Source organism: Malus sylvestris, chromosome 13 (genome assembly GCF_916048215.2).
Source record: "Malus sylvestris chromosome 13, drMalSylv7.2, whole genome shotgun sequence".
Taxonomy (NCBI): Eukaryota; Viridiplantae; Streptophyta; class Magnoliopsida; order Rosales; family Rosaceae; genus Malus; species Malus sylvestris.
This window is the reverse complement of record NC_062272.1, coordinates 28,272,867-28,299,273: the sequence shown is the minus strand read 5'-3', so window position 1 is coordinate 28,299,273 and position 26,407 is coordinate 28,272,867. Positions and strand designations below refer to the sequence as shown.

General features: G+C 40.6%; 2 long non-coding RNA genes across 2 annotated transcripts in view; one reads left to right on the top strand and one right to left on the bottom strand.

The window, feature by feature from the left end:
* LOC126596188 (uncharacterized) overlaps positions 1-26,407 on the bottom strand; it is a 99,746-nt gene that overhangs the window by 41,013 nt on the left and 32,326 nt on the right. The gene's annotated exons all lie outside the window — the stretch shown is intronic.
* LOC126596185 (uncharacterized) overlaps positions 1-26,407 on the top strand; it is an 87,841-nt gene that overhangs the window by 52,072 nt on the left and 9,362 nt on the right. The gene's annotated exons all lie outside the window — the stretch shown is intronic.

The following is a 26,407-nucleotide window of genomic DNA, read 5'->3' as shown; positions in this document are numbered from 1 at the left end:
ACCTTATCATCCTCAAACTAATGGGCAAGCCGAGGTGTCTAATAGGGAGATCAAGCAGATTCTAGATAAGACAATTGGGCCAACAAGAAAGGATTGGAGCTTGCGTTTGGAGGATGCATTGTGGGCATATCGCACGACATATAAAACACCCCTTGGCATGTCCCCATTTCGGCTCATCTATGGCAAACCATGCCATCTTCCCTTAGAATTGGAGCACAAGGCGCATTGGGCCGTCAAAACATTCAACATGGACCTTGATGCCTCTGGAATTCATAGAGAGCTCCAATTAAATGAACTTGAAGAGATTAGGCATGAGGCTTATGAAAACGCCCGAATTTACAAGGAGAAGACGAAGGCTTTCCATGACAAGATAATTCCAGGCAAATCATTCTCCATTGGGCAGAAAGTCTTACTCTTTAATTCCCGCCTTCGCTTGTTTCCTGGTAAGTTGCGTTCCAAATGGATTGGTCCTTTTGTGGTTACTAATGTTTTTCCTCATGGTGCAGTCCAAATACAAAGTTTGAAGACGCAACAAGAATTCAAGGTAAATGGGCATCGTTTGAAGCCCTATTATAAGGCCTTTGAGGAGCATGCCGTGGAGAATGTACCCTTCCATGCCGTGGGCCCTGTTCAAGCTTAAATGAAGGTATCGTCCGGCTGGAAGACGTTAAAACAAGCGCTTCTTAGGAGGCAACCCATGCATTCAAATGAGGATGATTTTTGAATCGTTCCACAATCAGTTTTGCGTTTCTAAAAAACCTTCCCTTTTTTGCATTTTTATTTTGCCTAATTGTCATTTTTTAATTATTTGTTTGTTGCTTATTTAATTATTTTTGGGTTTGGATTTATTTTTGAGACATTGACGGCGCCATATGTTGTCTGGAGAAGGCGGGGCTGCCTCTTCAACAAGGTTCAAGTCAAAACGACGGTCGGAGGGGCCAGACATTTTCAAAGGTGTTGAAGAGAGAAGAGGTCGGACAAATCAAGATCTTAGAAGTGCAAGAATGGAGCTTCTACTGGTGGATATTCAAGTGTGCTTTGGAACTTCATGTCAGCCCCTATAAAAATCTGCACTCGACGAAGCTTCAGAAATCGAAGAGGCGCCTGCTCAGAAATCGAAGAGGCGTTTGCTTTCTCAAAAGCTGGGCTGCTTAGAGACCACGAGGGTTGATCTCAGAAATCGAAGAGGCGTTTGCTTTTTCAAAAGCTGGGCTGCTCAAAGACCACGAAGGCCGATCTCAGAAATCGAAGAGGCTTGCTTTCTCAAAAGCTGGGCTGCTCAGAGACCACGAGGGCCGATCTCAGAAATCGAAGAGGCACCTACTTTTCTAGCCTTGTCAGCACCTGTCACACGCACACTCAGCTTTGCGGAAATTATGGGCATTCTGTCGAAGATTTCTGGCGAAGTAGAAAGCATATGAATCGTACTGTTCAATCACCCACTTCCCACACGCAACAGTAGCTCATGGGTACCACATATAACTTTGCCAAAGTTCTCTGACAAAGTTGAGACACGTGAAGCTTGCAGGTCCCACTACATCGCTCTGACCAAGAAGGGTAAAAGAATAGCAAAGAAACAACACTAACAAAGTTTAGACACATAAATTTTGAAGGTCTAGCTACCATATTATTACCCACAAGGGTAAAGGAACAGTACCACTGCTGGATAATTGGAAAGTCCCGGTGTGTCAACCTCTGTGCTTCGTGGCAAGGTAGACTAGCAAACATGCCCAACCTTTACTCATATTCGAGAAAACACTCCCAACAAGATTGCTTGCTCCAAAATCGAAGAGGCACCGCCCTCCGAATCTCGAGAGCCAAACTCCCAACACGATTACTTTCTCAAAAATCGAAGAGAGGGTAAAGGAACAGTACCACTGCTGGATAATTGGAAAGTCCCTGTGTGTCAACCTCTGTGCTTCGTGGCAAGGTAGACTAGCAAACATGCCCAACCTTTACTCACATTCGAGAAAACACTCCCAACAAGATTGCTTGCTCCAAAATCGAAAAGGCACCGCCCTCCGAATCTCGAGAGCCAGACTCCCAACATGATTACTTTCTCAAAAATCGAAGACATCGCTCTCCGAATCTCGAGAGCCAGACCCCCAGCAGGATTGCTTTCTCAAAAATCGAAGAGGCATCGTTCTCCGAATCTCGAGAGCCGGATCCCCGTTGCTTGTTCGAAAACCGAAGAGGCACCACTTTCCCAACTTCAAGAGCTGGATCTCCTTGAATAAAGCTTGTCTGTAATCTTCACACGCAACATCAGCTTTCCAGATACCACAGACCACTTTTTCAAAGTGCTCTGACAGAGTTAAAACTTGTGAAGCTGGCAGCTCCCACTACCGTGCTATGACCAAGCAGGGTAAAGGAATAGCATTATTACTTGATGTTAGGGAGACTCCTATATATGTCGACCTCCATCCCCAACGGACAGGCAGACCTGCAAAAATGCTCAACCCTTCCTCTTATCTGAGAGGGCACTTCCAACGAAGCCTTTCGAAATATTCAGCTTTCTTTCCCCCCGATAATACCTCTGTAAACAAGCTATACTAGAGCAAGAATATCTCATATCATCAGGGTTAAAAGCAAGAGTATCCCATATCATGCTTTTTTCCCGTCTTTTCCTTTGGCCTTGTTCTTACCTGCAAGACAAGGAGAAAGAGAGCAATCAGTCAGCACTTGGAATCAAGCTTCCAGCCAGGAACTGACTGCCTGGAACCCCTTACCTGATTACTTACCTGGCATTGCTCTCGAGTACTCATCTTCAACATCTTATGCTTCCAGGGAAGATACCGCATCTGCCTGAGGAACAGATAGGGCAAGTGAGAAGGATACAAGGAAGCATGTGGAGACAAGCGTAACAGCACACGTGCCGATATATCCACTACTCTGTCAAAAGCAAAAGTATCCCATATCAGCAGGGTCGAACGTACTCTAGATTTGATGGACTTGTTTTGACCCTCAAATTCTTCAGTCGGCCTTATACTCTTGAGGAAACCAGAAAACCCTCCAGCCCAGTTCAAGAATAAGCCTGTGGAAAGTTACTTCTTCAAAAGCAAAAGTATCCCATATCATCTCTTCTCATTTTTCTTCTCTTTATCCTTCATGCTGCCTGCAAGATAGGGAGAATGTGAACAATCAGCCGGAGCTCTGATTGCTTACCTTGTCTGTCACCTCTTTCAGCAGATCCCCTAGCTCGGCGACTTGGGGGACTCCTACTACATGGTTTGTATCGCGCTTGACCAAGCCTGAAACTACAAGTAAGCTTCAAGTGACATTGATACATTACCTTGTGCATCTCCACCAGTTACAGATACCACCCCTGGATGGAGAAAGAGTACTTCCAGAAAAGATGCCACATCTACCTATGAGACAGATAAGGAAAGTCAAGACGATACCACACTCCGGTACTTAGAAGTTTCGTGGTTACGAGATCATTCTCCCACAATATTTTCTAATGTCATTTGTACTAAATCATTCACTTGTACTCACTAAAGGAGAGCTTGAACCTATGTACTTGTGTAAACCCTTCACAATTAATGAGAACTCCTCTATTCCGTGGACGTAGCCAATCTGGGTGAACCACGTACATCTTGTGTTTGCTTTCCTATCTCTATCCATTTATATACTTACCCTCACTAATGACCGGAGCAATCTAGCGAAGATCACAAAAAGTGACCGTTTTCGCTACCTAGGATCTATCTTGCAAGAGAACGGAGAATTACATGAAGATCTCAACCATAGAATACAAGCTGGATGGATGAAGTGTAAGAGTGCATCCGGCGTGTTGTGTGACCATCGTAGGCCACTGAAGCTCAAGGGAAAATTTTATTTTATAGGACGGCCATAAGGCCAGCGATGTTGTATGGCACAGAATGTTGGGCGGTGAAGCATCAACACGTACACAAAATGGGTGTAGCGGAGATGAGGATGCTTTGTGGGATGTATGGGCACACGAGAAAGGATAAAATTGGGAATGAGGATATCTGAGGTAAAGTAGGAGTAGCCAAAATTGAAGGAAATATGAGAGAAAATCGGTTCCGGTGGTTTGGACATGTGCAAAGAAGACCTACTGATGCTCTGGTTCGAAAATGTGACTACGGGACAGAGGTTCAGGGCCGAAGGGGTAGAGGAAGACCTAGGAAAACTTTGGAAGAGACCCTAAGAAAAGACTTGAGTACTTGGATCTAACGGAGGACATGACACAAAACCGAGCGCAATGGCGTTCTAGGATTCATATAGCCGACCCCACTTAGTGGGAAAAGGCTTTGTTGTTGTTGACAGATATGCAAGGTATTTTCACATTAAAATTCGTGGAAAAGAAACAGGAGACAGAAAAAAACAAAAGGGAGCCTTCACAAAGGCTGTTTGGGAGAAGTCTCAATAGTCGGCGGAGCCTCAGCAGTCGACAGAGCCATAGAAGGAGGAGGTATCGGAGGTTGATCATTTAGAGCTTCACTACACGGTACAACCCCAGAAGATGAAGGCAAATGCTGTTGGAACAAACCCACAAAGCTCTGATGATCAAGTAAAATCTGACCATCAGATTCCTGCATCTGGTCAATTTTCCTCTTCATGTTTGTGGCATAGTTGTGTGCGAGCTTGTGCAACTGTTTATTCTCATGCTGAGCCCTCTAATCTTCTGTTTGAGACTAATCATTTCTGCTGCCAACGATTCAACTTGACGGGTTCGAGCAAATAGGCGTTGGGCCATATTGGACACAGAACCAGCACATTGCACACTGAGATCCAGAGAATCCTTAACAGCCAACTCATCAAACCATTTGGAAAGCAGTCTGTTATCTTTAGGAGTGACAAGGTTCCGGGCCACCACCGCAGCAGTCATGTCATTCTTCAGCACCGAATCCTCAATGGTAAGAGAACCAGTATGGGATATGAAGGATGGGCGGCATATGTTGTCTGGAGAAGGCATGGCAGCCTCTTCACCAAGGTTCAAGTCAAAATGACGGTCGGAACGGCCAGACATTTTCAAAGGTGTTGAAGAAAGAAGAGGTCGGACAAGTCAAGATATTAAAAGTGCAAGAAGGGAGTTTCTACAAGTGCAAATTCAAGTGTGGTTCGAAATGAACTGCGTGCCTCTATAAAAATCAACACTCGACGGGATTTCAGATATCGAAGAGGCGAGCTCAGAATTCAAAGAGGCCAATTCAAAAATCGAAGAGGCGCTAGCTTTCTTAAAAGTTGGGCTTGCTCATAAACCACGGGCCGTTCTCTGTTCCAGATTTGTCCGCACTCGTCATATACAACCTCTGCACTCGATGAAGCTTAGAACTCGAAGAGGCAAGCTCAGAAATCAGAGAGCCATCTGCTTTTCCAGACGTGTCAGCATCTGTCACATGCACACTCAGCCTTGCGGAAATTACAGGCAATCTGTCGAAGATTTCCGATGAAGTAGAAAGCATGTGAAGTTTACTGTTCAATCATCCAACGGTTGCCGAAAAGAGTGAAAGAATAGTACTAGTTATTATTTCCTATAAATGTTGACCTTCACCCTCCATAGCAAGACAGACATATATAACCTTCCGTCATCTCCGAGAATGCCTTCCCAACGAAGCCTCTCGAGTCACTCAGCGTTCCTTATTCCTTAGGGTACCTTTGCAAACAACTCATCCAAAGAAAAAGTATTTCATATCATGAAGGTTGAAAGCAAGAGTATCTCATATCATGCTTTCTCCCTGTCATTCTCCTTGTCGTTGTTTTCATCTGCGGGATAAGAAGAAAGAGAACAATCAGCCAGCACTTGGTATCAATCTTCTGATCTGGAACCGACTGCCTAGAACCCCTTCCTAATTGCTTACCTAGCCCTACTCTCGAGTACTCATCTTCAATATCTTATGCTTCCTCTTCGTCTACCACATCTGCCTGGGGAACAGATAAGGGAAGTGAAAATGATACCTCGAAGCATGTGGAGACAAGGTACTAATTCATCCTCAGCTAGGGACAAGGAGAAAGAAAGCAAGAGGTGGGCACTTGGAAAGATTGAAGAAAGAAACAGACCATCACCTCTACCTCGTGCCTGCCTGCCGTGCAGAAGAAACAAGCAGAGAAGAATGCAGACTGCACAATCAAATCAACCCAGCAGAAGGAGTCTGATTTGGAACCAAGGAACTCTAGCTCAGAATTCCAAACCAGTTCGAGAAAAGTTGTGGAAAGACAACAAGATCACCTATCTCCAAAACCAGATTTGTGTTCTTAAACTCTACTCTGTCTGGTTTTTACTTTGCTATACTTGTCATGTTTATTCGTTGTTTGTTTGGTTGCTTGTTTTTGTGTGAGTTTATGCTTGAAACATTGAGGACAGTGTTTGATCTAAGTGTGGGGGGGGTGGGTAACCATTGTTTTGCATGAAATTCGTAGGAGTTTATCACCCATTACTTCTAGTGTTATTCCTTGCTGTTTTAAGTGTTTTTAAGCTGTTTTGGAGTGTTTAGTTGTGTTTTTTGACATAAAAATCCGAAAATCTCATAAAAATTTGAAAAATTGTTTTGAAAACCCCAAAAAGAGCTGTTTTTATGTGTTTGTTTGTATCTTAGGGTACCTTCTGACACAATGATGAGGATTTGGCTTTTAATTACATGACTGTTAAAGAGAGTTATAAACATGGATGAAAATTTGATTTAGTCTTTGGTGTATGCTTGGTTGTGGTTGAAATTTATGAATTCACATGCAATCATAAAAGAAAAATCAGTTTTGTAACATGCTTGAAGGAAGGAACTCAAATTAACGCTACAACCTTGTGAGACTTGAGCCTAAAATGTTTATTTGGAGAGTTAATAATATGTGCATTCTTGTTTTCTAAAGTCGTTGCATGATCTCATTATTCTTTGCTTGGTTACTACTTAGAAGGCGTTTCATCATTTAGTTCCAAATGCTAGAACTCATGCCTATTTCATTCAAAGCATGCTATTGATTTGCATAACACATATTCAAGATGAAGTTGTGTAGTGACCACCACCAAAGCCAAACTACCGTGTATCCTACTTTATTATATGTTTAAGTTTAACCCCGTTGAGCCTTGTATAGCCTATGTTCTTTGTTAACCCACACTATCCTCACCTAGCCTAGACTAGAACCATCCATACCCTTGTTCTTGAAGCATAGTAAAGCATGACTCAAAATGAATTCCTTTTTATTAATGTATTGCATAAAACAAGTGTGGGGGAAGTGATTCTTATTGTGTGTGTGTGCCAAAGTCCTTAATAAGGCACGGGTAGGAAAGAAAAAGAAAAAGAAAAATTCGTGGAAAATAGAATGAAAAGAAGAAAAGTTGTGAAAAGGAGCTTTAAAGTGTCATTTGTTGAAGAAAGGGTCCAAAAACATTGAATTCGGCCCTAAGTGTTGCATGAATCTTCCCTTTGTATTTAAAAGTTGATTTTGCATTCTAAAGTGAATTCCAAGTGACGATTTCATTGCTTTGCTTGCTATCGCTCTAAGAACGTTTGTTACCCCCTATCCTTCCTTTGTTAGCCATTACTCCCAAGCCCTGTTGCAACCCTTGACTTCTATCTTGAGTGTTATGTGTTTCAATTTGTGGAGTTTGAATTTGGTATGAGCATGTGGTGTCACTGGTTCTCGCATCTAAGTAGTAGCATTCCATTCATGAGATCATATTTAAACATGCTTATTAGCTCCAGAAACTGCTTTCTTTGTTGTAACATATGTGAGTACTAGTCTTTCATGTTTACATCAATCTTCTCACATATAACTTATGTAGGGTGTGTAGTTAGAAAATGTGTGTGAAAATAGAGAGTATCTAGTAAGGAATTGAGGGAATTTTCTAAGGCATGTTACTACCTTCAAAATGTTGTTTTAATTGAATAAATGTGAACTAGTGAATGGTGATTATGATTAAGTATGCTCGAGGGTAAGGATTGCTTAAATCTATGTAAGTGATGATCTTGGCATGTCATGTTTCATTAAAAATCCCTGAGGCAAATGTTGGAAGGTTTAGGTTGTTCTGTTGTTTCGTTTATGTTGTTTTGCTCGAGGACTAGCAAAAGCTAAGTGTGGGGGAATTTGATAGGAGCATATTTATGCGGCTTAGTTAGCTTGTTCTTATGCATTTATGTTGTTATTTCTTAGTCAATTATGTATTTTTAAGCTATTTTCATGTGTTTGTAGGTCCTAATAACAAAGTTGGCAAGAAAGTGTATTTTGGTGCATGTTGGAGCATTTTTTAGCCAAGATTGGATAGTGCAAGCATAGAGACATGAGGATGGACGTTTTTGAAGATTAGAAGGCTGGAAATCAGCATGTGTGTGTGCAAATGTGTTGATTTTGGGCTGAAATGGTGAAGATCATGTGTGTGCACATGTAAAGACAACATGCATACACACACATGGACAGCAGGGCACATGGGCAAAGAGAAAGACACACCATGGACAGCTAGGCATGGGCAGAAAATGGGTGGATTAGTGGCTGAAATGATGAAGAACATGGGTGTGCAAATGTAAAAGGAAACACACACACATGGGCAAAGAGAAAGGCACACCATGGACAGCTTGGCATGGGCAGAAAATAAGTGGATTAATGGCTGATATGATGAAGATGTGTGTGTGCAAATGCAAAGGTAAACATGGACAGCACACACACATGCAAACCCACGGCAAAGTGAGGGTCTTTTTGTGCAAAGGTGACAACACAAACACATGCAAAGGGAGGAGACATCAAACAGCTCACACACATGCAAAGATGACATACACACACATGCAAACTGCATGGACAGGTTGGAGGGCAGAAAATGTGTTTGTTTTGTGGTTGAAATGATGAAGAACATGTGTGTGCAAGTGTAACAGCTAGTACAATGTGGAAATGATGATTACATGGCGGCACACACACATGGGAAAGCAAAGAATACACATCACATGGTAACACACGGCACATGGGCAGAAAATAGGTGGTTTTGTGGCAAAACTGATGGAGGTCATGTGTGTGCAAATCTAAAGGGAAACATGGACAGTACACACCCATACAAACTACACATGCAAGGAATTGAAGTGGTCCTCTCCTTGGCCTATAAATACATCCACCATTCCCCTTCCTAAAGACGATCTTGATCCATCAAAAAGAGCTTCATTCACAAACACAAGTCCCTTGCCGTGAGCTCTATTCCATTTCATCCATACATTCAAACACATCTTCATACACTTCCATTTTCCATGCCATGAAATCCATTCCATCCTACATCCATAAATCCCACATTTCACAAACACGAATACATTTTCCTTTCCTTGGCCGAGACATTTACCAATCCTAAATACATTCCTAACCTTTCCATATATCCATACACATCCTAGACACTTGTGCTGCAACAAGGTGGTGAAAACAAAGGTCCTTGGCGTTTCAAGCTTGGAACTTTGGAGCGTTTTAGGTATACTTCGTTCTTGCTTTCAATATCTACTTTGTTATTTTCTGATTTTGTTGCCATTATGAGTAACTAAACCCCCCTTAGCTAGGGGGAAATTCAAAGCCATAAACATACTTGCAATATGAATTGATTACCTTCAGTTGTGATTTCATAAGTTGTGAATTCAATTTGTTTAACTGCTTGATTGATAACTTATTCGTGTATGTTTATTAAGAGTGCACACTTAGTTTGCATGCATGAATAGGATGCTAGAGTATAAGGGAGTTTCACCTATAGTTACAAACTTATGTTCACAAGTAGTGGAGGTCGCTTATAAATGATCACGTTAAATGAATTCTTGGCAGGAGTTTCATGCTGATCATAGTGACGAATGCCTCACCAATACTTATAGTTTTCATAATGCTTAATGATCTTTGATTGTATCTTTATTGTGCTATTCACGAAAAGGACTCTTGAAAAATGCTTGAATTGTTGTATGCGCTTTCCCATCCAATTCAATAACTTAAGGAGAACTTGAAGGTTAATTTTAAGCGTACTTAATTAACCTAGGGTGTTGAGTTTCATGATTTATCAAAAGAACAACTGAAAATTGGTTTATGTGCAAGTGTGCCATGTGTGGAGAAGAACCCTCTAGCTAGCCCATCATCCATAGTTTACCCAAATTCGTCCAAAATCTGTTTTAGTTTACAATCTGTTTGTTTTGTTTTCAAATTCGTCAAAATCAAATCCCCCTTTACTTTAAAGTGTTTTATTAGTCAAAATCTGTTTTGATTTGTGTTTTTTAAATGTCTTGAGTCAAGTTAGAACCTAATATCGTCCAAAACCATCCCTAGAGTCAGTTTAGAGTCTAATTCATTGTTTTAAGCTGTTTTGAGTCTTTTAAACTAGTTTTGAGTCTTTTTAGTTTGTATTGCATCTTTTGAGTCTAGTTTGGTGTTTAAAACTTAATTTTACGTTTTTAAGTCAGTTTCAGGTGTTTTAGCAATCCCTCATAATCCCCAGCCTAAAACGATCCCTACTTACATTCTTTACTACAATTGACAACAAGAGGGTTTAATTTGTGTGTTAAGTTAATTTTTGCATCAATCAGCATGGTCCATGTCCTTCCTGCCGAATTTCAGTTGACTACGCACCAACCAAGTTCCTTGGACGGCGATGTGGTTGCCGAGGAGGTAACACAGGTTGATTTCGTCAGTACTCCTGAAGACGAGTCAACTAACGGCGATGTTGATAAACTTAAAACAGCCTTGGACATCTTGTTTCCCTGTTCCTCCTCGACTAATCTTCAACATTTAAAACCATTGTATGTCACGGGCCATATTGAAGGCTACCCAATCTCCAAGATTTTCATCGATTGCGGAGTGACAGTCAATATCATGCCTGTATCTGTCAAGAAAGCACTACGACGATCCACCGACGAACTCATTCCTTTAGGAATCACCATGCGTAGCTTTGTCGGTGACAAGTCTCAGACCAAAAGGGTACTTCCTCTAGAGGTCAACATTGCAGGTCGTAATCACATGACCGTATTTTTTATCGTCCACTCAAAAACAGAATACAATGCTTTGCTCGGTTGGGATGGTAAATAGGTCCTGGTCCACCCAGTTGATACTCAGCCGTTTGAAACCAACATGATTCAGGCCCGCTATTATGATGATCACGTCGGCTATATTATCCTACAAGGTTTTAATGCAGATGGACGGCCGACTCGGATCTCAGTCTAGAAAGCCATTGAGGTAGGCGCTGAGGCTATCTACCAAGATTCGACGAGACTCAGTTTGGCTAATTTGCTCTTAACCACTAATGACTGACATCAACAGCGAAAGACGTCGGGTCGCGGTTTCATCCACGATGGAACGCCTGCTGGCCCATTGGTATGCTATTTCTAAGCACCCGTATTCGGGCATCAACTTAATCGAATTCCTGGCCGAGGAAGATAACGGCCCAGTACTATCGTTGGACAAAGTTCAGGCCGCACCGGTCGAACTCGAAGACAATCGGTCCCAAGTTAAAGATCTTCTAGAGGAAATCAATGTTGGGACACCAGATGATCATCGGCCGTTGTTTATTAGTGCGTTACTACCCCATACCATGAAAGTTGAACTCCATCAATTACTTCACGAGTTCAAAGACTGTTTTGCGTGGAGCTATCATGAGATGCCTGGCCTTGACCGAGCCCTTGTCGAGCATGAATTACGTATCAAACCTAGATGCAAGCCTTTTCGACAACCTCCTTGATGGTTCTCGATTGAAGTACAGCTCGGCATTAAAGACAAAATATCGTACCAGTATTAAAGAAAAATTAGGCCCTACGCATCTGCATTGATTTTCGAAATTTGAATCTGGCAATGCCTAAGGATGCATATCCCATGCCGATTTCAGATTTGCTAATCAACGTTGCGGCTAACCATGAGATATTGTCATTCATGGATGGACATGCCAATTATAACCAGATATTCATTGTTGAGGACGATGTTCATAAAACTACTTTTCACTGCCCGGGGGTGAAGGAAATTTTGTGAAAGACATGTTCATTTGAGCAACATCTATAGCATGCAATTAACAATTAAAAGGCGGAATCATGCTTGCATGCACTCAAAAACAAAACATTAACCATGAAATTCAAAGCCTAGTAGATTGGTGAACCTTGACTCAACTTAAAACAACATTTGTTAGTTGAGAAATTATACCTCTGTAGATTCCTCTTTGCATAAGCAAAGGCTAATCACCCAAAGAGAGGGCCTTCATTCCTTGCATCTTAGATCTATGGATTTAGATGGATGAAATGGTTATCCAAGTTCCCAAAATTGAGAACCTCTAAGTCTCTTCACCAAGGTTAGATTAGAGAAGAAATGAGTGACCTTGGAGTAGTAGGATTGCTAGCTAAACCCTCCAAGGAGGCCAGCCACTTTAGAGAGAAAGGAGAGCTTATGTTCTCATCCTTTCCCCAAAAGAAAACCCTAAATGAATTTTGGCTATAAAGTCATATTTATACCTTAATTCATTGGAGTGGCAAACTTGTAAATAAGTCCAAAACTCACTCCATCTCTAAATGGCCGGCCTTAGGGTATTATTGGGCTAATTGGGCCTTTATGAATCATTATTCATTAAGTTGTCATACAACTTAAGTCAATGGGCTTGACGTTCGAAGCCCATTGGGCCTTAAGGTCCAAAACTATCCCGAGGCCTTTAACGAGCTTATTCGTTTGATTAATTAACATATTAATTAATCCTTGCCATAAATAATTAAACCATTTAATTATTCTTACTCATCTCCATTGTTTCTTCAATCTCCACCTTACACGGTGTACGATCCATTAGGTTCCTTTTAGCGAGGCAGTGGGCGATTAAAACCATTTCAAATCGATTGTGAATTGAAACTTACTTTCAATTCTCCCTTTAGTGATTATACACGTTTAGGGCTTCCACAAACCATGAGTGACACCTAGCAGCATATCATGGTTACCCAAGCTAATCAGAAGAGGTGGAGAACCTATTCAGTTTAGGATTACAAATGCAATACGGTCTTTCTCTAATACAATACTCTTGACCACATTGTTTGGTTTGATAATTTATTCATGTCTACTATCCAATGTGATTCGTGTGCTTATATGATTACCTAGAATGTGATTTGGAACGACTTCCTAAATCTCATTCATACTCTGGCCATAGATTCTTAATCATATCATAGAGTATTCTCCCCCAAACGGTTTGAAGGTTAGAGATCCCTTGTTGCGCATTCACTTGCCTCCATGGCTAAGTGGCTTAACCCCGACGATGCCGTGGACACCCGCGGATGGGGTGACTTTGACATAATCAAAGATCAAGTACCTAACCACAAGACAACTACGATGCCTCAGGTCAAAGGACTACTTTGCATTATCCCAACCATGAGTTCTCATGTGACATGAATATGAGAACTCTTTGTTGATCGTGTTCAGTGAACTCATTCTCTATTGAGCACCTACGTACTTGTCTTGATGTCACACACACCAATGACTCGAGACTAGTCACTCTCCCTGAGAGAAGACACAGCACGTACTGATCTTAACGGACTGTCAATGCCCAATTGGCAATCCTATGATTAGGAACGTTTAGGATGTGTCTACGAAAGAATGGTCTCATGAATCTAACTTCTTTAGATCGCATTCTCCCAATCACATATTCCTTGGACTTATTGTTTAAGCGTATAACATTTATATGAGACGGCTCAAACAATAATCTTTGCCCTTGATATTAAACTAGATTAGTTTAACATGTGAAATGTCCATAAAGTATCATCATATGATTGGTTTTAGGGCACATTTCCAACAGGGGGCACTTGGAACCTACGAGTGGGTAGTCATGCCATTCGGTCTAAAAAATGTTGGGGCCACATTTTTCAATACACGATCGGCACAACCATAGAAGTATATATTGATGATGTCGTGGTCAAATCGAAAAGTCGCCGAACGCATATTGATGATCTTCGGCAAGTTTTTCGTCGCATGCGTCGGCATAACCTTAAGATGAACCCGGCCAAATGCTCCTTCGGTGTGTCGATCGGCAACTTCTTAAGATTTCTTGTCCACCATCGCAGCATCGAGGTAGATGAGAACAAAGCTCGTGCGATTATTGACGCCCCACACCCGACGACCAAAAAACAACTCCAGTCCTTGCTGGGGAAAATAAATTTTCTTCGTTGCTTCATAGCTAATTCCACTGCCAAAATGACAAGTTTGAGTGGCTTGAAGAACATCGAGCGGCTTTCACACAAATCAAGGTTGCTCTTGCGACTCCGCCTGTCCTCGTATCACCTCGGCGTGATAAACCCCTTAAGCTTTACATTTCGGTGGCCAAAGAATCCATCGGCTGCCTCCTTGCATAAGATACTGATGCTGGGCGTGAACAAGCTATTTTCTATCTCAGCAGACACCTCAACCCTCCAGAGATCAATTATTCGCCTGTCGAAAAACCTTGTTTGGCTTTGTTCTTCGCCGCAACAAAACTTCGGCATTATATACTCTCATCCGTTACGCAGGTCATCGCCCAGATAGATGTTATTCGATATATGCTTACTCGGCCAATAGGCAAAGGCCGAATCGGGAAATGGACGCTGGCACTGTCCGAGTTCAGTTTGCAGTACATCCCACAAAAAGCCATAAAAGGACAAGCGCTTGCCGATTTCTTAGCCCACCACCCTTCTCCATATGGGTTCGGGGGCACCGATGTTGAAATCGGAATGATGGCAGCACGGGAGAATTATTGGTCAGTGTGGGGATCGTACTCCAGTCTCCCCACCAACACCGTTGGTTCTTTTCCCTCAAGTTGGATTTTGATTGTACCAATAATCAAGCCAAGTACGAAGCTCTTGTTATCTGCCTTAGCGTACTTTATGACTTGCATGCTGCCCGTGTCCTTGTCTTTGGGGATTTAGAGCTTGTGATTAACCAACTTAATGGCCCTTTTCGGTGCATGAGTTGTACTCTGACGCCCTATCACATGGTGGCCAGTTAATTGGCTGAGTCATTTGATAGTATCACATTCAATCATATTTCTCGTGGGCGGAACACCATCGCAGACGAACTCGCTCAGATAACCTGCAGAGCACAACTCCTGGGGGGCAAGAGTGGACCAATGATACCTGTTTTACGGCAATCATGTCTAGCTCTGGTTAATCAACAAGTCCTTCAGCGAAACCAAGTCATCCGTACATGGGTAATGTCTTTACCTTCGTTGTTGGAACGGGAGGATCTTGTAGAGGTGTGCGCGGTCGAAACACTACCAAACGACTAGAGAAGGTCAATTATGCAATACCTTGATAACCCAGAGGCAAACACGATAGAAAAACAAAGGACCATGCCACAAACTATGTCTCATACCAGAATGAGTTGTATCGAAAAGGCGAGGATGGTTTATTATTGTTATGCCTCGGCCCGCAAGAAGCTGCCCAAGCAATCACAGAGGTACATGAAGGAATTTGTGGAGCCCATCGATCAGGACGCAAAATGCGTTGGTTACTTCGCCGGCACGATTACTTTTGGCCAAGGATGTTGAAAGATTGTATTGAGTATACATGAGGACGTATCCAATGTCAAATTCATGGACCTATCCAAAGGTCCCCGGCCGAATTACTTCATTCGGTCACTAAACCTTGGTCGTTCAAAGGATGGGTAATGGACGTGATCGGCAAAATCACACCATCCTTTGGAGCAGCAAAACATGCATGGATACTCGTGGCAACGGATTATTTCACCAAGTGGGTTGAAGCAAAATTATATGCCGAATTAACATCCAATGAGGTTTGTGATTTTGTGGAGGAACATATTGTGACCAGGTTCGGCGTACCAGAAACGATCATAAATGATAATGGCACAGTCTTCATAGCCAAAAGGTTCAAAGAGTATACGACAAGCTTAAAAATTTGGCTTGAGCAGTCCACACCATACTATCCACAAGCGAATGGACAAGCCGAAGCAAGTAATAAGGTTTTGATCGGTATTCTCGAAAAAATGATAAAAGAAAGACCGGGCTTGTGGCATTTAAAATTGAATGAAGCCTTATGGCATACTGGACTTCACCTCGGTCGGCAACAGGGACCACTCCATATGCGCTAACCTATGGACATGACGCGATGTTACCAGTCGAGCTAAGTGTAAATTCGTTACTCATGATCGAGCAGAGTAGTTTGTCCAATGCCGAATACAACCAGGCCATGTTACAAGAGTTAGAAGATTTGGAAGAAGATCGACTTGACGCCTATAACCTCCTAGTGGCATAAAAGAAAATTGCCGAGCGAGCATATAATTAAAGGGTCAAATAAAAAACGTTCGGCGAGGGGGAATTAGTTTGGCAAACTGTCCTACCCGTGGGGATTAAAGACCCCAGGTTCGGCAAATGGTCGTCGAACTAGGAAGGGTCGTTCGTCATCCATAAAGTCCTCGGCAAGGGGGCATACCATCTTAAAGATCGAACCGGTGTTATTCACAGGTTGCCAATTAATGGAAAGTTTTTAAAGAAATATTACCCAGTCACATGGGAGATGCAAGAATAAAAGTTTTCTTTTATTTCATGAATAAGATGGGTTACAGTCAAAATATTCTAAGGCGACGAAGGAAGAAGAGTTCCAAGAAGTGCCTTCAGCTTCAGCCACCGCACCTCGCCCATTATGACCTCAGCCTACGGGTTCTTCTTTTCCATTTTCAACTGCTCGATTTACTTTGTTCTCGCTGCATATTTGGTTAAACAATCTTTGCCGCCCGACTCGAAGTCCTTGCAAGCTCAAAAATAATAACCAACCTTCGTTTTCCCAATTCAGCCATTTGACGATCAAGGTCGGCAAGGCTTCTCCTTTCACTTTTAAACCATCGATCTTTGGACGAAGAGTGTCATAGACGACCACGGCAGCTTTTAGATCTTGTTCAGCCCTCAGAGCATTCTCGAGGACACTAAAGGTTTCCCAAACTCGCTCCAAGGCGGACGACGCTTGAACGATAGCCTCAGCGCTCATTTAACCATCGGCTCCGAGGTCGTTTAGGCATACACCTAACAAATCAAGACCTTTGCACTCAAGGACTTGCAACGCCGAGAGAGACAAGACTTCTTGCAACTGAATCAAAGCAGTTGAATCAGCGGGTTTAGTTGTAGTGGTCGAAGGACTAACCGCTTCGGTAGTGCTTGACAAAAGAGCTTTGAACTCTACTTCCCATGAAGGCTGCACACAAAAATCAGTTTAAGCTCAAGGAAATCACGAAAAATATAGCAAGAAGGTTTTGTTTTAAACCTACTGAGAGGAGACTTCGGCCATGTCTTCAAGTTCGTTGCTCGAACCTAAATAACTTAATGGCCGAGCTTAGTGTCTTAGACTGCTTCTTAGTTCACGCAGTTAATAGAGGTTATCTACGTTGGATGGCCACCGAGGATGCCAAGAAATATAGATAACACCTTTCGGTGCATAGAATGTTTGATGAAAAGAGTGGGCAGGCACCTGACATTTAGTATTTTCATGGTTTAGAGCTCTAAGGCAGAAAAATAACCAAGGAAAAGCGGTAGGGGTACTTACAAAGGCCGAAGTGGCTTCTTGGGGATAACTGTTGAGGTCCTGGTCCTGCAGGTGAATAGGCGTTTCCGCCGCCGCTTCTGGCTCTACGGCAGGTCGTTTACCATGGTCGGCCGTAGAAGGGCCGACTTAGATAGCTGCCTCAGACGCAGGGGGAGGTTGATTGCATGGTTAAAGGTGACTTGCCAGTGGAATCTCGTTGCTCTCGTCGCTCTCTTCTAAAACGACTGCCGCGTGTTTTAGATTTTTAGGATGAGTTCTCTCGGCCAAGGGACTGCCTCTTTCAGGATAGGTGTAGTGGTTGACCCCGAAACCACAGACGCCTCGACCAGTAGAGCACTAGCTGGTTTAGCGACTTTAGAAACAGGCCGTACTTGGGTTGTTTCTTCGGCCGGAATTGGCCGTTTCTCCACCGAGGCTTGGGCGATGGGGGGAGAAGGGGAAACACTAGGAATCGTGGCTCCCGTAGTTTGACTGAAGATAACATGAATCTCCCGTTCTCCTTTCTCCACCAGTTTTTTGACCCGTTTGGCAGGCCGAGGGGGTTCGATGGCTAGCTTGGCCTCTTGACGAGGTCGTTTGCTCAGCAAGGCCTGCGCAGTGGTCTTAGCCCTCTTAGAAAGTAAAAGCAAATCAGTAGAGTTCAAAGTTGAAGGAAAAAAGTGGAAATAAACCATTACCTTAGGATTGGAGGGCAGAGGCCTTCTTAGGTCGACCGCCGAAGATCTGGTTCAGAACGATTCGACTGGAACACCAAAAAAGTGTTGGGTATACTCTTCCCACCAATCACTGAAAGAGTCAATGCAAAGAGATTCTGGAACGGTTGGTCGAAGGTAGAATTTCTGGCACTGTTCCTGAAACTCCCTTTTGGCGTCCTTACATTCCTTCTCTAAAGAACCAGGTTCGCGTCCACGGCTTAGGACAGATCGTGAGGAAAAAAGGGGGACCGGGCAACCTTGGAGGTAGCCAAGCTGTCGAGTGAGAAAGTTGGGATGATACACTTCCCAGCCCGCTCGGCGGCTATCACAATCAAGGGGCAGGTCACGGGTAAGCATAAATGACCCCCAAGACTGACGAAGGTCAGCATCTTCACCCACGCCCCATGCTAATGTAGGAAGCTTAATTGATGAAGGGTATTCTCGACGACGACATATCAAGAACTCATCGTCAGAAAGGTCGTCGAGGATAAAAAAGTATCTAAATACCTCTTTGGCTTGGTGAGGGGGTGTTGGCTGGGAAGCCAGCTAAGGTCTAAACGCTTCCGTAGGCGAAAAATGGACAATCTCTGGCCGAAGAGAGGCAAAGTAAACTTGTAGCCAGAGTTGAAAGACCCAGAGGGGACCGTTCTGCTACTGGTCGATCTTGTGTTGGGTTGTCTCTGCCAAGCAACGCAAGAGATGGGTGAGAACGGCAGAGCTAAGTGCCAGAGTGTAACCGCTAGCCAGGGCTTCAACCACTGGTATATTCTCGACCAGGCACTTGTTAGATTTGGTACAACAGATATATTTGTTATACCCATAGAAGAGGAAAGCCTCGTGTTCCCCTTCTCGCACAGCCTCTTCTCCTCGGCCGGCAAAATGGAGATAGAGGGTGTCGTAGTTGAAAAAGTTCTTTTGAAGCTTCTGAACTTCTTCTTTCGATGGTGCTTGATCCTCACCGCTCAATGTCTCAAGAGCTCTGTTGGAAATGTGCCCTAAAACCAATCATATGATGATACTTTACGGACATTTCACATGTTAAACTAATCTAGTTTAATATCAAGGGCAAAGATTATTGTTTGAGCCGTCTCATATAAATGTTATACGCTTAAACGATAAGGAATATGTGATTGGGAGAATGTGATCTAAAGAAGTTAGATTCATGAGACCATTCTTACATATACATATCCTAAACGTTCCTGATCATAGGATTGCCAATTGGGCATTGAAAGTCCGTTAAGATCAGTACATGCTATGTCTTCTCTTAGGGAGAGTCACTAGTCTCGAGTCATTGGTGTGATTGACACCAAGACAAGCATGTAGGTGCTCAATAATGAATGGGTCCACTGAACACGATCAACGAGGAGTTCTCATACTCATGTCACATGAGAACTCATGGTTGGGATAATGCAAAGTAGTCCTTTGACTTGAGGCATCATAGTTGTCTTGTGGTTAGGTACTTGATCTTTGATTATGTCAAAGTCACCCCATCCGCGAGTGTCCACGGCATCATCGGGGTTAAGCCACTTAGCCATGGAGGCAAGTGAATGCGCAACAAGGGATCTCTAACCTTCAAACCGTTTGGGGGAGAATACTCTATGATATGATTAAGAATCTCTGGCCAGAGAATGAATGAGATTTAGGAAGTCATTCCAAATCACATTCAAGGTCATCATATAAGCACACGAATCACATTGGATAGTAGACATGAATAAACTATCAAACCAAACAATGTGGTCAAGAGTATTGTATTAGAGAAAGATCGTATTGCATTTGTAATCCTAAACTGAATAGGTTCTCCACCTCTTCTGATTAGCTTGGGTAACCATGATATGCTGCTAGGTGTCACTCATGGTTTGTGGAAGCCCTAAACGTGTATAATCACTAAAGGGAGAATTGAAAGTAAGTTTCAATTCACAATCGATTTGAAATGGTTTTAATCGCCCACTGCCTCGCTAAAAGGAACCTAATGGATCGTACACCGTGTAAGGTGGAGATTGAAGAAACAATGGAGATGAGTAAGAATAATTAAATGGTTTAATTATTTATGGCAAGGATTAATTAATATGTTAATTAATCAAACGAATAAGTTCGTTAAAGACCTCGGGATAGTTTTGGACCTTAAGGCCCAATGGGCTTCGAACGTCAAGCCCATTGAATTAAGTTGTATAACAACTTAATGAATAATGATTCACAAAGGCCCAATTAGCCCAATAATACCCTAAGGCCGGCCATTTAGAGATGGAGTGAGTTTTGGACTTATTTACAAGTTTGCCACTCCAATGAATTAAGGTATAAATATGACTTTATAGCCAAAATTCATTAAGGATTTTCTTTTGGGGAAAGGATGAGAACATAAGCTCTCCTTTCTCTCTAAAGTGGCCGGCCTCCTTGGAGGGTTTAGCTAGCAATCCTACTACTCCAAGGTCACTCATTTCTTCTCCAATCCAACCTTGGTGAAGAGACTTAGAGGTTCTCAATTTTGGGAACTTGGAGAACCATTTCATCCATCCAAATCCATAGATCTAAGATGCAAGGAATGAAGGCCCTCTCTTTGGGTGATTAGCCTTTGCTTATGCAAAGAGGAATCTACAAAGGTATAATTTCTCAACTAACAAATGTTGTTTTAAGTTGAGTCAAGGTTCACCAATCCACTAGGCTTTGAATTTCATGGTTAATGTTTTGTTTTTAAGTGCATACAAGCATGATTCCGCCTTTTAATTGTTAATTGCATGCTATAGATGTTGCTTAAATGAACATGTTTTTCACAAAATTTCCTTCAAGTGGTATTAGAGCCTAGGTCTAGTAGTGGTGAATCCTTTTGGGTTTTGTAGTTCATAGTCTTTGATTCAAATGTTGTAATATGTTACAAGCTTTATTCTTGCTTCTTTGAATGTAAATTTTGTTAGAAAATTTGCCATCTCAAATGTTGTAGATGTAGTTCATATGAGCATGAATATTGGAGCTAAAATTTGGTGCCATGTTTTTGGGAATTTTCGGCCAAATCCAAAGGGTGGATTTTTGGGTTCTTGTTTGACTTGTTAAAAATGTTTTCAAGTAACTTTTGGAACCCCTATGTACCCTAGTTTGGTTATATGTTATTTCCCTTAAGTTTGAATGGTTTTGGGATGTTTTTGGGTGAAAAATGTTCATGAAAATTTTTTGAGTTTTTCATGAGTGTTCTTCATTGTTCTTGACATTTTTGCCAAGAACAAAAAGTTTGGTGTTTTGATTCAAAGTTTTGATTTATTTCATAAAGTTTATGTTTTATGTTTTTCATATGTTTAAATGTATTAGATATTTGTTTAGAAAGGTGATGGAATTATTGGTGGGTGTGTAAGGATTAATTCCCTTTCACACACACCACTTGCACCACTTGCATGCTTTATGTCAAACTTACCAATCAACACACACATCACTCCTTTCACCTCTCCAAAACCGGCCACTCTCTCAATGGGAGTACTTTTGGGGCTTTTATGCAATTACATAAAGTTTTGATACTTTTGTGTATTTGCACTTTGGCCCAAAAGTTTACTTTTTCACGTTTAGGTCCAAAAACGCTAAAGGACAAATTGTTTTGCTCCTTTAATGAAGTTTTTGCATTTGTTGAAATTTTTGGGTTCTAGTTGTAATTACATGAAGTAGTGGACTTTTGTGTTTTTACAAAGTGACCCCAAAAGTTTATGTTTTTGCAATATAGCCCAAAAGTTGAGGTTATTGCATTTTGGCCCAAATTAAGTTGAAAACAAAATTGTTTTGTCTCTTTAAATGAGAATTGGATTTTCATTTCATTTAGCTCCATTTAAATCAATTTTATGGATACAAAAACCAAATGAAAATGTTGCATTCAATTTAATTAGTTAAAGTGTTAATTAATTAAAGGGTGATTATGAACCTAAGCCTACGATAATTGAGCTATGTGAAAGGCCGTTTCAAATTTGTTTGAACCATGGGAATGTGTAGATTAGATTTTGGTTGTAATTTGATTTGATCAAATGTTGTAAAAGAGCATAAGCTCTTCTTTACTTTAAAGTAATTTGTTTTATTCAAATGTTGTAAAGAGCATAAGCTCATCTTTACTTTGAAGTACTCCTTTCTTGTATTATTTGATATGCATGAAAATGGAGTAGAGGGTCCAACGCCCCTAAGACAACACGCCTTAATGTGATTAAACGCGTAACTAAAATCAATCACCATCCCTAGACTGAGATTCAACACTAGGCTCGTGTTGAATCTAAACAAAGATTCATAGTCATCCTAAGGCCCTAAGGCAACTATGTAGTCCATCAAATGAATGCAAAGTTTATGTTAGTAGTATCATATACTCTTGCTTTAAAAACCGTTTTATAAGCATAGTGGGAGTATTATATACAACTAAATTCAATCAAATGGACCAATAGTTGTAATAGGACCAAAATTGTTTTAATAAAGATTAAAATGAATATTTATTTGTGATGAGACCTAAAAACCCTCAACCAAACCATTATTAAGTTGAGAAGCGTGATAGTGCTTTGAACACTCTTTCGTGGCCTTCCACCGTGGTAGGCTCCAATCGTTTGTGACTCGTACACCGGCTTCACCCTATCATGGGGGAGTACAAAGTGCGTGCTTACACTCAGGAGGAGTCTATATGCATACTTGATGTTGTGAAAGGTAGGCAACGAGAATAGCCAACATCATATCATTGTGAGGTTGTTCTTGAACCCCTACCCGAACTTGCATGGTGGGAATGACTTAACTAAGTGCAATGGAGCCAACATCATATCATTGTGAGGCTACATTTTCTAGAGGCCAAATAAGATGGGTACTGGCAAGAGATGCAAATGAGTAAGCGTACTCTCTCATTATTATTAATGCTAGCCAACATCATATCATTGTGAGGTGGGCTTGGTAATAGTGAGTCTCCCATACCCTACTAAGAGTTACATCCAAAACTCTCGAATTCCAATGAGGGATATGGAATTTGCCAAAAATAGTGGGTGGTGCTATTTGATTTAAAGACCCGAATCAAATGACTTAAAATCAATCAATTTATATTCGTTATGTATTTGTTTACCAATATATTTGCAAACGCTATCCAAAACTTGACTAAGAAAAGCCGAATGCTTTAGTTTCCGGACTTGGTACCACAATCCCAAAGATTGTCTTAAATGGATTGTATATGTACCTAAGTAGTCTAATCCGAACAATCTTCCTATTGATCATGTATCATTGGAAGAACATGTTAGATAAGTCTATCATAAAGAGGACAACACTTTTAATGTCATATTTCTTCACTTACAAATCGTTGTATGAAGAAATAAGAGTTGCTTTGAACAACCCTTAGCTAATGCAAACACTAGTGCTTGTTTCTTTGTTAAATGAACAAAGAACTTGAGAAGAAAGCACAAGGGCATGGACACTTTATGTGCCATGATTATTCACTTACAAATTGTTGTATGAAGAAATGAGAGTTGCCTTGAACAAATCTTGAAAGTTTGTAATTATGTTTAGAACATAATGGTTGGTTGACAAAAATAGTCCATCAACATGGACTTATGATGATTTTGAATCATTGAGTGTTGAAGTGTTACACCACTTTTAGAGACGGAAACTAGGCAAGGACTTCACCTTTGTGTCCCTATCCAAATGGTTCACTAAGTTTATTGTAAACTATATAGTGAACAATAACCACACACTCTCCAAATCGTTTGATGTGTATAACACAATTGAAATAAGTTTCAAGAGAAATAGTGGGAGTTTAGGGACCTTGACTATGGTAGTCAAAGGAGAAGTCAAAAGAAGAAAGCGAAATAACTCCAAGGGAAAAAACTTTCTTTATGAAAGGATGGACATTGGAAGGGGTATTTGCAAGAAATGTCTTGCAAGTGTCAAGAACACACCTTTCGAAGGTGTTGTAAATTGTTCTTGAATAGTTCAAAACAGTTCGTTCTTCTACTTGAATGCTTGATTCCGTATTAGTAACTATGTTTTACAATCGTTGTAAAAGTGTGGCTAATAAGAAGTAGAAGATTAATGAGAGAAGAGAAAGTACTTCACATTCGAAACGTGAATAAAATATAGATCTCTGCGAAAGCAGTTAGTACTTACTTCCTCATATGAACTACCAAAGAAAATGGAAAAAAAACAAAGATTGTCTTTACATTCCAATTGAATAAAGGAACTTAATTCCATATGTTAAACGGATAAATGTTTTGTTTGACAAAGCATTGTTCTTTATTAATGAATGATTAGATTATTGTAATCTAATTAATTATCTCTATAGTAGAGATGATATGGTAGTGTTAACTGTTTAGAATATAACGATGCTTGAAACCCAAAAGGTTGCAAGGTAGTGACTAATCCCAACTAAAGTTGTGATACCTCTAAAACATAAATTACGAGTTGGTCATAGATGGATGCTTTAGATCGTTAGATCCGGATCCAATGCCTTCTTATTAAAATTGTATGGAGGCGAAATGTTCGAATCTTTATTCTTTTGGAAAGAAGAAAGAATCACAAAGTTGTTGAGGTTAATTCACTTAGATGTTAGTGGCACTTGTCCACAACATAATACTACTCATGTTGTATGACATTCACCGAAGATCACTCTCGGTTGGACTGTAGTTTATTTTGAATAAACACAAGTTCGAATACTTTGCAAAAGGTTTCAAAGAATTCAAGAAATGTAATTTGATGAGTAAGACGTCTAAAGTATTTACCTCCTTAGATTTGATCCAAGATAAGGTAACACTTTAGAACAGTTTCAAGGAACACTTTAGAACAGTTTCCTTGAAAGATATCAAGGAAAGAAGCATCATAAGATAATGGATTTCTCCATTAAGAGAAGAACGAACTCGAATAATATTTAGTTCGTTGGATGTTATCAATTACCCATATATATAGGATATATATATATACTTCTAAGACAATATGATTGTCAATTAGAAGATCTTCCAAAATTTTCATGACTCCATAGAATGTAGTTGGAAAGAAAGACAAATCTTAATCATGTTAAGATTTGGGGTTGTGTGCTAAATAAGCAATATTTGTTTAAAAATTATCTTGTGGGTGTCCTTAAATTAACATTTGGATATCACTTCTATAAACCAACTAACAAATATTGTTTGTTGGGTAGTTCATTGTAATCCTACACTAGGATTTGCCCAAGATAGAGCAAATGAACGAGGGATAGAACTCAAAGAATGGTTCTTTAAGAAACAAGATAGTGATCAACAAATATAACAACCTAGTTCCTATACCACAAGCTCCAAGGTAGTCGAGAAGGATTTATAAACCGTCTCAGTTGAATGGTTTGAACTTTATGACTATGTCATAGAGTTACACCTCTTAATTCGAAAGAAATAAGAATGAAAATCCTTATGACTACATTGAGTGTATATACGATATATACTCAAGGAAATGGTAAAGTACCATTTGACCCGAAATAATGAAACCTTAAATAGCTAATTGGTAGCTTAAGGTGACTACAATCAAAGAGAATGGTTGACCTTGAAGAAACCATCTTTGACGTAGTCTTGTTTTCAATTAATTCTAAGATTGCTAGCTACAACAAAATGGTGATTCAATGTTTGGACATAATATAGGTTTCCGAAACCATTATTAAGATAGTCTTGATAATATATGTCTAAAACTATGAATCACAAGACATGTAAGTTGTAGAGATCCAACCATCATGGATCTTAGCAAGCTAGTGGGAGCTATAAACGTCTTATGAGAGAAAGATCAAAACGTTTGATTTCTCATAAAGATGTAAATGAATCTTTTGTTTACTAGGTTTACAAAAGATTAGTGGGAGTTAATCATGTTCCTAAATTTGAATATATATATATATATATATATATATATATATATATATGATATATATTAATTTTGGAAATGAAAAGAATACTTCTTTGTTAAAGTTATGACTTTAAAACATTATATGAAGATAGAATGTATATGGGAGACATAGTCTATATACATGGGATGGAAATCTATATTGATAGATTTTAGGATATAATTGGATTATATCAAGCCCTAAATATAGACAAAAGATGATAGGAAGTTTCTCATATGATGATGAACTTCAATCAAAAAGGACAACTCTAGTGAGACTAAGAAGTTTCTCTTCTCAAAGAGAACGTACTCTTTGACTCCCAAAGAAATAATGCGTAAATAGAATCCTTTATGCATACGCAAAAATGTGATTTATGAATTTCATATTGTATGAAAAACATTAAGGCCCAATGGGCTTCGAACGTCAAGCCCATTGAATTAAGTTGTATGACAACTTAATGA